Source organism: Mustela lutreola, chromosome 1 (assembly GCF_030435805.1).
Source record: "Mustela lutreola isolate mMusLut2 chromosome 1, mMusLut2.pri, whole genome shotgun sequence".
Lineage (NCBI taxonomy): Eukaryota > Metazoa > Chordata > Mammalia > Carnivora > Mustelidae > Mustela > Mustela lutreola.
Window position 1 is genome coordinate 221,109,117 of NC_081290.1, and position 16,261 is coordinate 221,125,377.

A 16,261-nucleotide genomic window follows, 5' to 3' on the forward strand; every position below is an offset into this window, starting at 1 on the left:
TTTGATGTGTTCTCACATTCCTCATACTGTTATTTATAATTGCATCTGGCCCACCAAATGTACGCTCCATTAGCATTTTATCTCCGTATCTCTAGTGTCTAGAAATGTGCCCTACCTATTAGTAGGTGCTCAATAAATGCTTATTGACTGAGTGAATAAGTGAATGGTTCATTTTTTTAATTATCTAATACTTCAAGTCTAGAGATCACAAATTATTGGAAGAGTTTGGGCCAAACTAAATTATGTGTACTTTCCTTGGAGTCACCTACTGCCAATACATCAAGCATTCTGAACACTCTTGAATACCATGGAAAAAGGGCTGAATTTTTTTTTTTTTTTTTTTTTTTTAACATTTTTATTTTTTATTTTTATTTTTTTAATTTTTTATTTTTTATAAACATATATTTTTATCCCCAGGGGTACAGGTCTGTGAATCACCAGGTTTACACACTTCACAGCACTCACTAAATCACATACCCTCCCCAATGTCCATAATCCCACCCCCTTCTCCCAAACCCCCTCCCCCCGGCAACCCTCAGTTTGTTTTGTGAGATTAAGAGTCACTTATGGTTGAATTTTTTTAACTGTGCCCATGAGCTTAGTTTCTTAGATGTTCTGCTTTGAAATAAAGGAATGTTATTGTTAGAATCCTTATTACATGGAAAGCAGGGTCTGTGTTATACCATTTAATAAATCATCATTTATATGATAAACATCTGCCAAATGATACACTTATACTTTAATAATTTCATTTTTATATAAACTGGAAGGTGGAAATATATCTTTCAAAAAATTCAGGATAAACCAACCATATCTCAGACTGTACCCTGAACTTACCCATGTATCATTTAATTTGTTGGGCAGGCTGACATAGGAGGAGGGGTTTGAAATAAGTCACCAGGATAGCTGGACACTGTACTGTCTACATGTTTTAATAGGGATTCCCAGTTGGAGGTGATTGATGCTCAGAGTGAGCTCTCCGTTCCACTGAAGTCTGTCTTTGTCTTAGAGGCAGAGGTGAACCAATTCTGTCTTCTGCTGACTTTTTCCTGCTTATTTCCTTTGTCAGTCTTGGGCTTCTTCTTTGTGCAGTTTTATAGTGATTTTTTTCTCTAGTAAGTATTTGCCTTCTCTCTGGTGAGCTATTTCCTCTCCATTCATTCTCATCTACTATGACTACTGTATTATCTTTGTCCCAAGTGATTCACAGTATGATTGTTCTTAAAAAACAAAAACAAAAACAAAACAAACAAACAAAAAGACTACATAGTACTCTTCTTATTTCCAGCTTGTTTGTTAAAGGCCCTTAAAGTTGGTTATTTTCCTAGGCTTTCACTGATTTGGAATTTTTCTAGAAATATCTGTTAGTATAAATTCTGCTGGACTTTTTTTGTCCATTTGAGTACCATGATTCCATGATTCACTGCTCTAAGAAAAGTTGGGATTAGAAGGATCTTGAAATCATTCATACTTGGATTGAAATGTATTTTGAACCTATTTTGTATTTTGAGCCAAAATATATTCTGAAACCAGATTAACACTTTGTAATAAATGGGCAGTGGTGGCCCCATATTTGTAGTGGGGAATATATAAAATATTCTGATCCATGGCTATGGTATCCTAAGGATTGTCAGGAAATAGTGTGTCATCCTTGTGCAGAGGTCATGCTAATCTTCCCTGTATCATTCCACTTTTAATGCATGTGCTGCTGAAGAAAGCATGGGATTGTCAATAAATAATGATACTGACAATTGAACCTCCCATCCCTGTGACCTAGGGTTTGCTTCACACAAACAGACCTAGTTCCTGCCTTCAGAATCCCAAAATCACATTTTCCTTACTTAATCAGACTGACACATACCTCTTCCCTCATCCTGTTTCTTGACATCTTAATCATTAGAACATACACACCACACATGAGATCACTCCTCTGAGAGCTCTCACCAACCATTCTATCCTAAATCCATGAGCTTAATTGCCCTTCTAGCCTATTGTCTTGTGATATATATAACTTATGAGCTATCAGTAAGTTATGAGTTTCTGGAAATCAAGAGTTAGCTTATGCTTCTTAATAGTCCATGGTGTCAAATATTTCCTTGGGCTTTTTTGTTTTTGTTGTGTTTGTTCAGTTTAGGCATTCAGTCAATATGTTTGACCAAAACTTTTATACTGTGTGTGAGGCAGTAGGTATTTTGTGGAGTCATTCAAGGAGCAATCTATTTCTTGTAAGGGCATATGATTATATTTGTTGGTTGACTAACAGTCATTGTGGTGACTCTGGCTGACCCAGAGGAGCTAGAAAAAGATGATAAACAGTCCAAAGGAGCCTAGCCATTTCACAACTGTAGTGTTGTGGAGGGTTTACTCATTTGTGAGAAGCTTCCTATTCAGGCTGACCAGAAAAGAGCTAGCAATTTGTATTTTACAAACACAATCTAACCTCAAAACTATGGGCTGAGATTTCTCCAGTCTCTGGAAAAACTGGAGTTCTGGTCCATGCTGTGTTATTGAGGGCCATATAAGCAGACTTTCGTATGGCAAACCCATCCTTCAACAGGTACGAAGTCTGTGGTGAAGACAGGCTCATCATGGCCTTCATCCAGTTCACTACAGAAAATATTGACCGTAGTTGATTTGTTAGATTGTTCCCTTTAAAAATGGTTTTCCGTTTCCATGATGACTAAATAGATTTTATTTATTAGTCAACATAATGAGCTGGCAGCTTGTTATGAAGAGCTACTTATATTAGCTATTTATTCTTGGGAAAGTTGCTTCTCTAATGATCAGGACCTTTATTAAAAATGTTGAGTTTTAGAAAATGTCAAGAAGAAAAGGGTGAATTGCAAGTGAACAAGAGAGGGAATTATAACTTCTTCTACTTTTATTGATGTCTGTTTGTTCTTTTGGAGCTTATTTGGGAACGGAAACGAGAGAAGGCAGATACCATATTCCTGATGATAAGGAATAATGGGAAAACAAAAAAAAAAAGGAGCCTGCTTCTCCCTCTCCTCCCCACCTGTGAGATAGATCTCTCTCTCTCTCTCTCTCTCTCTCTCAAATAAGTAAATAAAATTTTAAGAAAAAAAAAGTTGTACTGCATAATTTTTTAACAATAGGCCACAAAATTCTGGGCGATCACATCCTGTCCCCCTTCTCTCATGCCAGTCTTTCTTTCCCTTCTTGTGCTACAGTCTCACCGCTTTCTTTCAGTTCCCTAACTAGATCAAGTTCCTTCCCATATTGGAATTTGTACATGCTTCTTCCTTTATTTGCAGTTGTCTAGGGATTTTCTACCCCATTGTCACCTTAATTCACACATCTTCAAACAAAGACTTCCTTGATGCTGTGGGAATTGGAATTGTGTCCCCCACTCCCCCCGCACCAGTCAAAACAAAAATTCATATGTTGAAGCCGGAACCTCCAGTGTGATGGTATTTGGAGAGAGCGCCTATGGGAGGTAATTGCCTTTAGATGAGGTTACAAGTATAGGATCCTCATGATGGGATTAAGGCCCTCATCACAGAGGGTAGCAGAGAGTATTCTCTTTCTTGGCCCACCCCCTTCTCCATACCTCTGTATCTCTCTGTTCCTCTCTCTGCCCTTGCCCATAGCAAGGGGACAACTGCCTGCAAGTCAGGCAGTGAGCCTTTACCCAGACACCAGTCCTGCTGACACCCTGATCTTGAACCCAGAACTGCGAGGAAATTAATTCCTATTATCTAAACAACCTAGTCTATAGTGTTCTATTTAGGTAGCCTGAGCTAGTACACTTGATTAGCCACAAACTAGTCAGTGGTCCCTTTTATCCATTCTCAGAGTCTTGAGTTTTTAAATCTTTTTTTTTAAATTTTAATTTTCTGTCATATAAAGAGGTTGAAAGAGAGTTGTAGCAGGGGGAGTGGCAGGCAGAGGGAGAAGCAGGCTCCCTGCTGAGCAAGGAGCTGGATGTGGGACTCGATCCCAGGACCCTTGGATCATGACCTGAGTGGAAGGCAGAGACTTAACTGACAGAGCCATCCAGGCATCCCTCATTCTCAGAGTGTTTGTACTTTTAGTCTTGTCTTTGTTAAACGTTAAGCTTGGTGAGGTTTTTCTTAAACACTATTCTATTTCCAGTCCCCAACTCAGTGTTTGGCATATCAAAAATTGTATGTTAAAGGATATTTGTGTGAAATATATAATTAGTGTACTTCCTTACAAAAAAAAAAAAAAAGGCTTTCTATCTTGGTCTATATTTTTCTTAATCAAACTTCATCACAAAAGGTATCTCCTCCTAGAGTCCTTTTATTTCACTGACAGCCTCTTCTACTTATTGCCAAGACAATCTTCTTAGGAAACAGACAAAGCTGTCAGTGGAGGTTGGGTTATTGAAACCAAGAATCTTCATCAGGGCTCTTGCTCCTAGGAAAAATGGCAGAAGGTGCCAGGCTTTAGTTTTCTCTAGGGTTTTACTTCCATGTTTTCACTTCTGCTTTGACACTTTCTCTGATGTTTATGTATAAGGTTATTAAGGCAAAGGGTGGTATCTTTGGCATTTAACTATCATGGTAAGAATATCCAGCCCCATGTTTTATGGACTATCATTACACCATTGGCTATCCCTCAGTTGTCAGCTTATCTGATAACTTTTTTCAGATGAGGATCATTAGCTAATCCTTAACATTAAATTTACAAATTAAATTTACTCTTTTTATAGGATGGTTAAGGAGCCCAAAGGCCAGGTGTTGTTCAATAGACCACAATATACTTTTCGAAAATTCTATAGAAAAGAACAGGGATACTATACTTCTAGGGAAGATAACAAAATTTCTGAAGAAGAGTGAATAATTCTCCCTCTACTATCTTTAGGAAATCTTTGACCTCTCACAGTGAAATGATACAGGTGTCAGAGGATTTTATGGCTTTCCATGCTTACAGGTCAACTCTTGTCTTGTTGAGGCTTTGATATAAGTATTAGTTTACTAATGCTGCTGTAATGAGTCACCCCAAACTAGGAGTTTAAACCAACAGAAACCTATTATCTTAGGTTTCCTGATACTGGAAATCAGAAACAAGACTTAGAGGTATAAAGGTGATGGTGTCAGCGGTGCTCCATTCCTTTTGGAGACTGCAGGAGAGAATCTGTGTCCAGCTTCTGGAGGCACTGTGCATTCCTGGGCTTGTAGCTCCTGCCTCCACCTTCAGAATGTACCATCCTGCCTTCTCTTTCCATCATCACCTTCCCCTTTCTGACCTGACCCTCCTGTCTCCCTTTTAGAAGGACTTTTGTGATTACACTGGGCTTACCTGGATAATCCACGATAACAGTAATATTCCCACCTCAAGCTCCTTAAATTCAGTCACATCTTCAAATTCCCCTTTACCACGTATTGTGACCTATTCAAAAGCTTGGAGATTAGTACATGGATATCTTTGTAGGGAGAAGAAGGAAGCATTATTCTGCTTACCACAGTGGCATAGATCTAACAACTTTGTATTTCTCAAAATGCCTGTTAGACAGGATTTAATTCAAGGAACAAAAGTTATGTCATGTCTTTTTCTCTAGGTGCTTTACTTAAAGTCTCGATTTTCCTATGCAAAATGCCATCTATATATCATAACTGCTTATTAACAGTCCCTTCAGTTAGGCACCTATTTCTGCTTGAATGTGATGGGTAACCATTTGTTAGCTTAAGTTAGATCACTGATCCAATAGAAATTGCCTATGACACTGTAAAGAGAGTTAAGAATTTTAAAACACGTGAGACTGTGCATTCCATACTTATGTATTATAGCGCACTGAAAAGCAATGTAAATTTGGGAGAAGTAAGTACAATCCAACTGGGTCTTCAAGGTACAACCTAAATGTAACCTCTTCTACAGAATCATTGCTGACCTCCCTGGGTAGAACTAGGTACTGCTTCCACCTGGCTGTGGTAGCAGGATGTTCATGACCCTGTGGTAGTACTGACCACCTTGATGTATTGATCTGTTTCCATGACTGTCTCCCAAGTTCTTAAGGGGAGGAACTCTCTGTTCTGTTTTCCCCAGTACTGTTGCTGCCTACAACAGTGTCTGGCACATAGCTGGTGTTTTACTGATGCATTTTGAAGGAATGAATTCTTTTGTAAACCTGTTTAGCAACTCTTTGTGAACCACTGGCTGTCTAATTTGTAACATTGGCTAAAGAGTACAGTGATGAGACTGACTGAAAGAGTATAGACAAATCAACAGAAATCTACTCCCATCCCTAGGAAGGAAAGTCTGAGTTCATGTCTCTACTAATAATGGATCAGTAGCAGCATTTCCTAGCACAAAGCATATTGTAGTACATGATTGGGTCAGATCATGTCCTGATGGAGTATTGATAAAGAGAAGTATATTCTCAGAGGAATATGATGGAATATAAGCCTTTGAGTGCAAAATTAAAATACTACATTAATTGGGTATAAATTAGATCCAAACAGCTGGAAATATGTCATTTTATAGCTAGGTTTAAGGCATATGAATCAATCAAATTTCTCTGTCCCACGAGGACTGTTTAAACTCAATCATAATCCTCTTCAGTTTACTTTTTTAAGATTAAAAAAATCACATGTTTTTTATTTCTAAAGTTTTATAGATGTATAATTGATATAGAAAGAGTGCATGTATTTAATGTGTACATTTTGATAAGTTTGGACATATGCATAAACCATTCCCACAATGAGGGTATTAAACATATCCATCACCTCCAAAAATATCCTTGTGTTCTTTTATGTGTATGTGTCTTAATGGTAAGAACACTTAATATGAAATCTATCCTTTTAATGTGTTTTAAATTGTACTATACCATATTCTTAACTAGAGGCACTATGTTATACAGCAGTTTCTAGAACTTATTTGTCTTGCATAACTGAAACTTTATACCCATTGAGAAGCAGTTTCCCATTTTTCCCTTCCCCAAGCTCCCGTCAACCACCATTCTGCTTCTATGAGTTTGACTATTTCAGAGATAACTAATACAAGCACTACAATATGGTATTTGTTACTGGCTTATTTCACTTAGCATAATACTTTCCAGGTTCATCCATGTTGGGACATATGGCAGGATTTCCTTTTTTAAGACTGAATAATATTTCATTGTGTGTGTATACCACATTTTTATCCACTCATCTATTGATGGACATTTGGGTTGTTCCTATATCTAGGCTATTGTGAAGAATGCTGCAGTGAACATGGGGAGCACAAACACCTCTTTGAGATCCTATTTCATTTCTACTTAATAGGGGCCTTCACTGTTTTGTTTTGTTTTTTCATTTTATTTTATTTCTTTTCAGTGTTCTGGAATTCATTATTTATGCACCACACCCAGTGCTCCATGCAATGTGTGCCCTCCATAATACCCACCACCAGGCTTACCCAACCCTCTTCCCCCCTCCCCTCCAAACCCCTCAGTTTGTTTCTCTGAGTCCACAGTCTCTCATGGTTTGTCTCCCCCTCTGATATCCTCCAACTCACTTCTTTCCATCTCCCAATGTCCTCCGTGTTATTCCTTATGGTCCACAAGTAAGTGAAACCATATGATAATTGACTCTCTCTGCTTGACTTATTTCACTCAGCATAATCTCTTCCAGTCCTGTCCATGTTGATACAAAAGTTGGTATTCATCCTTTCTGATGGAGACATAATACTCCACTGTATATATGGGCCATATCTTCATTATCCATTCATCTGTTGAAGGGCATCTTGGTTCTTTCCACAGTTTGGCGACTGTGGCCATTGCTGCTGCGCACCTTGGGGTATAGGTGGCCCTTCTTTTCACTACATCAGTATGTTTGGGGTAAATACTCAGTAGTGCAATTGCAGGGTCATAGGGAAGTTCTATTTTTAATTTCTTAAGGAATCTCCACACTGTTTTCCAGAGTAGCTGTACCACCTTACATTCCCACCAACAGTGTAAGAGGGTTCCCCTTTCTCCACATCCTCTCCAACACATGTTGTTTACTGTCTTGTTGGTTTTGGCCATTCTGACTGCTGTAAGGTGTTATCTCAATGTGGTTTTGATTTGAATCTCTTTGATGGCTAGGGATGATGAACATTTTTTCATGTGTCTGTTAGCCATTTGTACGTCTTCTTTGGAGAATTGTCTGTTCATGTCTCCTGCCCATTTTTTGATGTGATTATCTGTTTTGTGTGTGTTGAGTTTGAGTATTTTATAGATCTTGGATATCAGCACTTTATCTGTAGTGTCATTTGCGAATATCTTCTCCCATTCCGTGGGCTGCCTCTTTGCACTGTTTGTTATTTAGCAGTCATCTCACAGTTTCTTTAAGCTCCACTTTCTAGAGGTGTTAGCACAAAATAGCATGTGTTATAGGTGGAAGTCCCTGAAGTTCCAGAGTCTGGGTTATAAGATATAAGGGTCTTTTAGCCCCTGTATTTGTAATAGCTCTCCCAGTTACCCGGGCAGATGCCTTCTGGAAGTCCTGAGAATATCATAGTCAGTGATTTCCAATAATGACTCAGTATCAGAATCACTCATGGTTCTTTAGCAAAACAAGATTCTAGGAACCCACCTGAGATTCTCCTACAGGAAGCTTATTGCATACACATGGCGATGACTATATGTAAATAAGCACAGAGATACACATATAACCATCTGTTTAGCTATTTGTCATTTCACTTCCTTATTATCAACAGCCATTGGGAGTTTCTTGGGGAGTGATTCAGAATTCATCAAATGGAAATGATACCCAAATTGTTCTCTTAAGGAAAAAAAAAGAGCCATTCTTATGTTATTTTCTTATAACCCACTAATCTAGGGGGAAAACAACCATAAAGCCATGTTCAGAAATCCAGTTGGAATATATTAGTTTTTTTCTTTCTCTAGGTCACTTTTTAAAGCTTGTAAAAAAGCAAAGATCTTGTTAGGAAAAAAACAAGAGAAAGAGATTTTTCCATTTTTGTCTCTGGTCTCTTTAACTGTTCTCATCCTACTTTATAGGCTCCTCTTTTCCCATCTACCCCTAAAACATTGCTGTTCCCAGTCTTGATATACCCCATCCATTCTCCTTGGGTGATGTATTTCATTCAAATTATGCTTAAAATGATGCTAACAATGGATAAATTTATACATCCACCTTGAGGGCATCTGTGTATCCCATGCTTCGCATGTGTAAAATTGACCTGCCTATTTGTCCACCAAAGCCTGCTCTAGCCTATGTTTCCCAGCTCTGCAGTTTCACTTTTATGTCTTCAATTACCCAAATAATAAACAGGAAACCTTCCTACCTATCTCCTACTCCTCATCTCTGACACGCAAATCCCATGTATTCTGCTTGCTTAATTAAGAGAAGTTGAAACTGTTCTCTTCTTTCCCTTCCTTATTGTCTTAGTTTATATCCACGTCATTCACATGGAATGCTACAATTATAACTCTGATTCTTTCCACCTCTATTCTCACAGTCTGTCCTCTCTGTTGATGGAAGTGATTTTCCTGAACCATAAATCTCATCGTGAGTTCCCCAAAACTTCAATTACTTTCCATTGTCCATACCATAAAATTGCTATTTATTTTGGCATAGGAAATCCTCAAGCACCTCAAGGCATTTCATATTTCCATACCACGGTGTACCCCTCAGCTGCCTTGGCCTGTAATGCTGTTGTACATCCCCCTCACCACTGATGAATGTCTTCCAGAATAACTTCATGGCTTCCTTCTTGATAAACTCTTTCTTAAGACCCCATCCTCCAGCAGAATTGAGTACTTCCATCTTTGTGCTGACACTTGGGTGACATTTTTTCCCACCAAAGTGACAGACCAGGTGTAGTGAAAGTGCTATGTAGTCATGTCTTGGATTTCTGATGGGCGTACATATGATTCTTCTTTTCTATCCTGCATCTTCACTGGCAGTTTCTCAAAAGCCTACCAAACTAAAGAGAATATTCCAAAATATTCTCCATTCTCTGCTTTAAGAGAAACTGGGAATACCATATTCAAGTTCACAAAGTATACCTGCTTATTTAGGTACTTCAATTGGTATTAGGAAATAAGCCTATTCGGCATCTAGTGTACCAGTCATGGTGCTGGGCTCTGGAGTTCAAAAGTTGGGAACACACATCCTTCCCTTCAGATAATGTAGTCTAGGAGAAAGAAATGGGGGAAATACATTAAACAAAATGATTCATTTCAGGCTTTCTCTTAGGTGCAATTTTATGAGGAGCTTTTAATGTATATTTTGAGTTACGTAGAATCTTTTCTGCATGTTTTCAGTTAGTATGCCAGATTCATAAGATGTGCCACATTTATAGATTCTATAGAAGCACATTCCAAATTGAGGAAGGAAGAGGTTTCCCCCCCATTTGAATTATATAAGGTTCCAACTTTTGGAGCTTTTCAGAGCCACGCTGTTTTCAAAAATGGCATTGAACAAAACTATCTTAACTCAATGTTGTCAACTTGCCTGTGACATATGAAGGCACAAAAAGGCTCAGCCATCACATCCAGCTATCTCTTAGGTGCTGCTCAGAGCATCTGAAATCCTGAAATTAGGGCAAGCCTCTTCCTGAGCAAGAAGCAGCCCTATGGGCACCCCAGGTTACTCAGTAGCCACCACATGGTAGCTATTTCTAGCCGTGAACCCTAGAAGAGACAAGGATGATATCCATGACATACGTGTTCACTTCTATTCAACATTAGAGAGACACGAGAGGTAGAGAGACATGGTGATTTCCTAGCAACTATAATAAACAGGAAAGTGGAAACTTCTGTGTCTGATTTGTTCTTCCCTCTTCTTAAGTGATAGCATTTCCCTTAGATATGTAAATTTCACATGCTGCACCATTTGGGGGTATTAACCAAATGCTGGCTTTGCATCTTCCCTCAGTCACTGTCATTAGGGCTGGTCCCCAGATCTAGAATCTGAAAGGGCATAGTATTGCCAGATAGGACCCTATTGAGTTAGTCAATAATCATTTGCTTCTACTGTATGCCAGGCATGTTACTAGTAAATAAGCTTTGCAGTAATTTCTTCTGAGATATTGGCCACCTCCATGAGCTACATATCCCTTATGTGAATGAATCATACAAGTCTGTGTGGGAGGTCAGTCTCTCCCCAGCCTACCACTGAGCCTGAGAAATCCCTGCTTTGTCAAGTATCTGCAACATTGACACCCAGTCCTTAATTCCTCTTCAAGGTCTTCTACCTCCTAGCCTAGGAGATTTTTAGCAATGAAGGTGGGCAGCTTTGACAGCTCTCATCATGTGTCTGCCCAGATCTACAGGGAGTCCTTTCTGTTTCTCCAGCCAAGAGAGACTTTTAAAACTCAAAAGCTGAAAATGTAATCCTTGTTTGTTTGTTTTGGTGTCATCTCTTACTTGAGGCAATAGATGCAGAATGGCTTGGCTGACTAAATGGAATAAAGGCCAAGGAAAATAAGAAAATACACATGTATAGAAAGGCTTGTTTACTTAAAATATTTTTTCTATTCCTACAAACTGCTTGGTGAACCTGAAATTTGACCAAGAGATTTGATAGCCTTATTGGATAGTCTTTATAGATCAGGAAGAGACCTATTCAAATCAAACATGCCTGCTGTGTAAGCCTAACAAGTCCTCAGTGACCGTGATAGTCACGTGCTTGTCTTCCATAATCCTTATTGGACAAGGCATTTGTAACTTTTTCTGTATTTTCCCCCCTTTCTCTTGATACATGTATCAATGTCAATGTCAGAGTCTCCTTGCTGCTTCTGTTGGTCCCAAAGATACCTACTTCTTTTCCCATTAAGGAGTAACATCATTACTACTTTTGCTTGTCAGATTTCTCCAATTCTAATTCACTGCATTTTTAGACTTCTTAAAATCTTGACTTTGGTCAAATCCCTTCTTTATTAAAGTTGGTGATGTTTAACCTTACACAACGAAAGCAAATGAGAGAGAAAATATGGCTTTGAAAGCATGGCAAATATTTGGCTCCACATACCTTCTAAAATTTGAGCCTTGGGACTCAAGCATTATTTACCTAACAGTTCTAAAGTAGTATGTGAAAACAGTTCTCCCAGCTCACCATGGCTCACCCTCTGCTGAAAGCTAAAGGAATCCATACTTCCAATTCTGGTTAAGCCTTAAAGACCAGACACTTCCAGCATGTTTTCAAAACGGAGTCCATGCATTGTGTGAAACCACAGAAGACATCTAAATGTGGAATATAGTGGGACTTGGAATTTGTTTCTATGTCTGTTTGTTACTATGACTCCCCTGAGGCCAGGAAGTGAATATTCTTCATCTTTAAATCCCTAGCACCTAACAGGGAAAAAAAAAAAAAAAAAGGTGTCTGACAATAAGATGTACTAAATCAATGTTTATTTAGCTAGGTTGAGCTCAATCAATTGACACTTAAACATCATTAATTTATTTATCAAATCTTTATTGAGTATCTACTATGGGGTAAATGTTTTAGGTACGCAGAGATACTGGGAGAGCTTAACCACAGCTTGTAACTTTGAGAACTGAAGGAGCAGATACTGTGCAGTGAAAAAAACAACTACTTTTTGAGTTAAGACTTGAATTCTGTTTCTGCCACTTAGCAGTTGGATAACATTGGACATGTCACTTAACCATTCTAAGTCCCAGTTTCTTCACTTAAAAAAAACTAGGTATCATAACTACTTCACAGGCTTATAGTAAAGATCAAGTGCAACTGTGTGGGATAAATTTTTACCTTAAATTATTATAACCTGTCCTCCCACCTATTTCTTCTCCACTACCTTATAAATACACAGGACCCGAGAGAGATGTGACTCGTCCAGATGAGAACAGTGTTCTGAACTCAGGTTCAGTGGACTCGAGTGATATTCATGGGGTTATACAGCTCGTAAGCAGCAAGACAAGACTCCAACCCAGTGTCTGCAGAATGAGAGCAACTTCCATTCTACATCTTATGCCTCCTGGGACTATGATGAAAGTCAGTCACCTTCCCTCAAAGTAATCTTGCTCATATCAATCATAACTTCCAAATGAAATCTTACTCCAAGACTCTCCTTACATTACAGACTGAGAATCTTTCCGGTCTTGTCTTGGTCTCTTTCCATGGGCTTGTGGGCGTTCATTTGTTTTAAATGGTTTAGAAGGGACAGAAATACACTTGGTCAGGCTCAAGTATCTCTTGGTTCTGGCAGCAATCCACCTTGACTTTGCTGGTTCTCCCATTGTCAGCGTGCCCAGAAGCCTAAAGCAATGGGAGCTCCCATAGAGGGGCATAAAATAAATGTGTTTCACATGTAATTGACTGAAATTGGAGATTACCCAGGCTTCCATCATTCAAGACATCTTAGAAAACTGAATGTTAAAAGGAACGGTATCTAGCTCGATCATTCCCTCTACCTTTTGATCCTCTTCCCTGTTGGTAATCACTGCTTAGCATATTTTTTGCTGCTGAGAAAGTGGGCAGGCAGCTGCTGCAGCCTGTAGCAGACTCTGAGGTTGCTCCGTAGGGGGTTGGCAGGGATACCTTGTGAAGCTGAGGGTTTTTCTGTTTTGTTTTGTGTGTGTGTGTGTGTGTGTGTGTGTGTGTGTTTTGTTTTTTAAATGTGTTTGTTTCCTTCACCCTGGAGAGTCTGAGCAATCCGTCCTGGGCTTTTCTTCTCTGAACTGTTTATGCTTATAAAGGAAATAATTTAATCAATGTGTGAAAGTAGACTTATTTTTCTAAGCATGCTTTAACTTTTTTTTTTTAAGGTTTTATTCATTTATTTGACAAAGATCACAAGTAGGCAGAGAAGCAGGCAGAGAGAGAGGAGGAAGCAGGGTCCCCGCTGAGCAGAGAGCCCAATGTGGGGCTCAATCCCAGGACCCTGGGATCATGACCTGAGCCGAAGACAGAGTCTTTAACCCACTGAGCCACCCAGGTGCCCCAGCATGCTTTAGCTTTAATGGTTAATTTATGTACATGTTGCAGGAACTTTGTAAAATGGTGGCTTTGTTCAATGCAGCCTGTCCACACTGACTGTGTTTCTAGGATGCTTTTGTTAAGTAATATAGGCTAAAATTTTCTTAATTTGAAGTTGATAACTGCTCATCACTTTCAAAAGGCTGCAGTTAATTACGTGGTTATTTGGCTACATTTGGAATTTTGGATGATTGAAATTTGCCATTTTCTTCCAGATATTTATTGTCTAGACTCCCTCCCCCCAGGAAGGCCATTCCAAATCATGGACTCATGTAGGCTAAGAGAGATAGGCATTCATATAGGCTCTGCTTGTCCAAATAGGGGATATAGTGAAAGGATTTCTTCTGTTATATAACAGTATACCTTTTACACCCACTCCTCCCTCTTAATATACATCATAGAAAGGAGATGAAAATAGGTTTCACTTCAAGTGCCAACTCTAACCAATTGCTAGTGGTCTCTTCAGTCTCTGTGGGGAAGGACTCTGAAGCTATCTCCAGTAAAGATGAATGCCTTGATTGTGTATCACTGTGTACAGTGCTGTAGCAAGAGTCAGGCACAGGCACATGCTGGCCATTATCCCAGTTGGACTATGAAGTTTTTTATGTATCTGTTTTACAGGAATGATAGAGACTAGCCTATGACGTATTTGTTATGGATAGAGCCCCAAGTAGGGGACCTCTGTCCTCTGTTAAGTCCTTTTTACAGATCTTTAGGCAGGTTTTCCTTGGTGTAGTCCTCATGTGGTTTATTAACTTGTCCTGGCAGATAATGTCTGTGCATAAATAATTCACTCCCCAATATATTGGATTTTCGCATCTCCATGCCTTTGCTGAAGCTGTCTCCCCTATCTGAAAACGCTATCTCTTCTTGCGTAATTTGTGGACATTTTTCTCTTCACGGACCACCTCAAATATTGTTTCCTCCTCTGTCAAGCTTTCTCTGACCTCCTCAAGCAGGATGGGTGACTCTTTTTCATCTCTCCAAAGCAATCAGTTGAATCTGTATTACCACACCTTCCATAATGCTATATAATTCCTTTCTCACATGCTGGAATCTAAACCAGAATATTAGACATATGTTTGTAGACTTGAAGTGCATAACGCATTGTTCAGAAAAACCTACAGTTCCTCACTTAAAGCTGTGAACGTCTAAAGGATATTTATAGAAAATACACTGGGTGCAAATACAGTATCGATAGTGGCTAGGAGGGTAGAAAGAAGGAGATCGTAAGCAGGAAAGAGAAATAATTGATGCAGAGTCTGCAAAGAAGACAGTAAAACTATATAAAATGAAGGAAGAACATTGACACGAAGGACAAGGAAACAGATGCAGGCTCATGTGGGTATGCATAGCTACAGGTTCTGCATGCCCTCAGTGATAAGATATGGTTGACTCTGCTCTGGGTGCATGTTCAATAGACTCAGGACTTCTCTGCCAAGTATCTGGCAGCAGTAGGAAATTCTTGCTTGGTCAGAAAAGAGTTAACTGGGGGGCTCAGCTAAGCTGGAAAGCACACATCCCTTCTAAAGGCTTTCAAATTCTGTTTGAAAAATACGGTGTACATCAAAATAACCGTGTGTATTGAAAGAATTGAGCTACAACCTTTGAAAGTCTTTTGCTTGTGCTGGTCAGTGTCAACAGGTCTGTTTCAATAGGTTAGATGTGAGTCCCCTGTCCAATATATAGTTCTCCACTGTCTTGAAGAGAGTACCCTTTCCCAGGCGGTGGTCAATTCCCTTAAAATTACTTGAAACATTATAGTACATAAGGAAATTTCATGTTCTTTACTTCAATGAAGTCTTCCTGGACAAGATGAAACAACAAAAACAACATAATGACATAGAACTGTATCCATTTTAAAGGTGGAGTGACTCAGGTTAAATAACTGGTTCAAGGCTGCAGAAAATAACATAGTTTGCCTTTAAACCTAGATTCTAAGTATGCTCTAAGTCCCATGCTCTATAGTTGAAACTTTGATAACCCTTTTGCTCTTTGCCTTACCGCATTATTTCCTTCATTTCATTAATTCTATATGTTCCTGTTATATGTCTTTCATGAGATTCTAAGCTCCTTGAAGTTCTTACAGAAGCCCACGTGGTGCCAGATGACATCCTGTTCTTTGCAGATATGCAATGTACGTGTTTAATCAGTAAATAATAAGAAAATAAAAGAATGTAAGGATTAAAGAATAAGAAATAATAAATCTAGCAATCACACAATTATGACTATTTAGATTGTTTCCATTTTCTAGGACAAATGTTAAAGACAAGAAAAATCCACCTGAGATACTCAGCTGAGGTGACATTATGAAGGAAGGAAGGAAGGTAAAGGAATTTATCAAGGAAAATTGT

The 16,261-nt window shown here is 38.9% G+C and overlaps 1 protein-coding gene and 1 non-coding gene across 6 annotated transcripts in view; one reads left to right on the forward strand and one right to left on the reverse strand.

Moving 5' to 3' along the window:
• Positions 1 to 16,261, forward strand: part of DLG2 (discs large MAGUK scaffold protein 2) — a 1,588,988-nt gene that overhangs the window by 242,714 nt on the left and 1,330,013 nt on the right. The gene's annotated exons all lie outside the window — the stretch shown is intronic.
• LOC131822920 (U6 spliceosomal RNA) lies at positions 1,615 to 1,721 on the reverse strand. Its single transcript, XR_009350396.1, has one exon. It is a non-coding gene; the product is annotated as a U6 spliceosomal RNA (small nuclear RNA).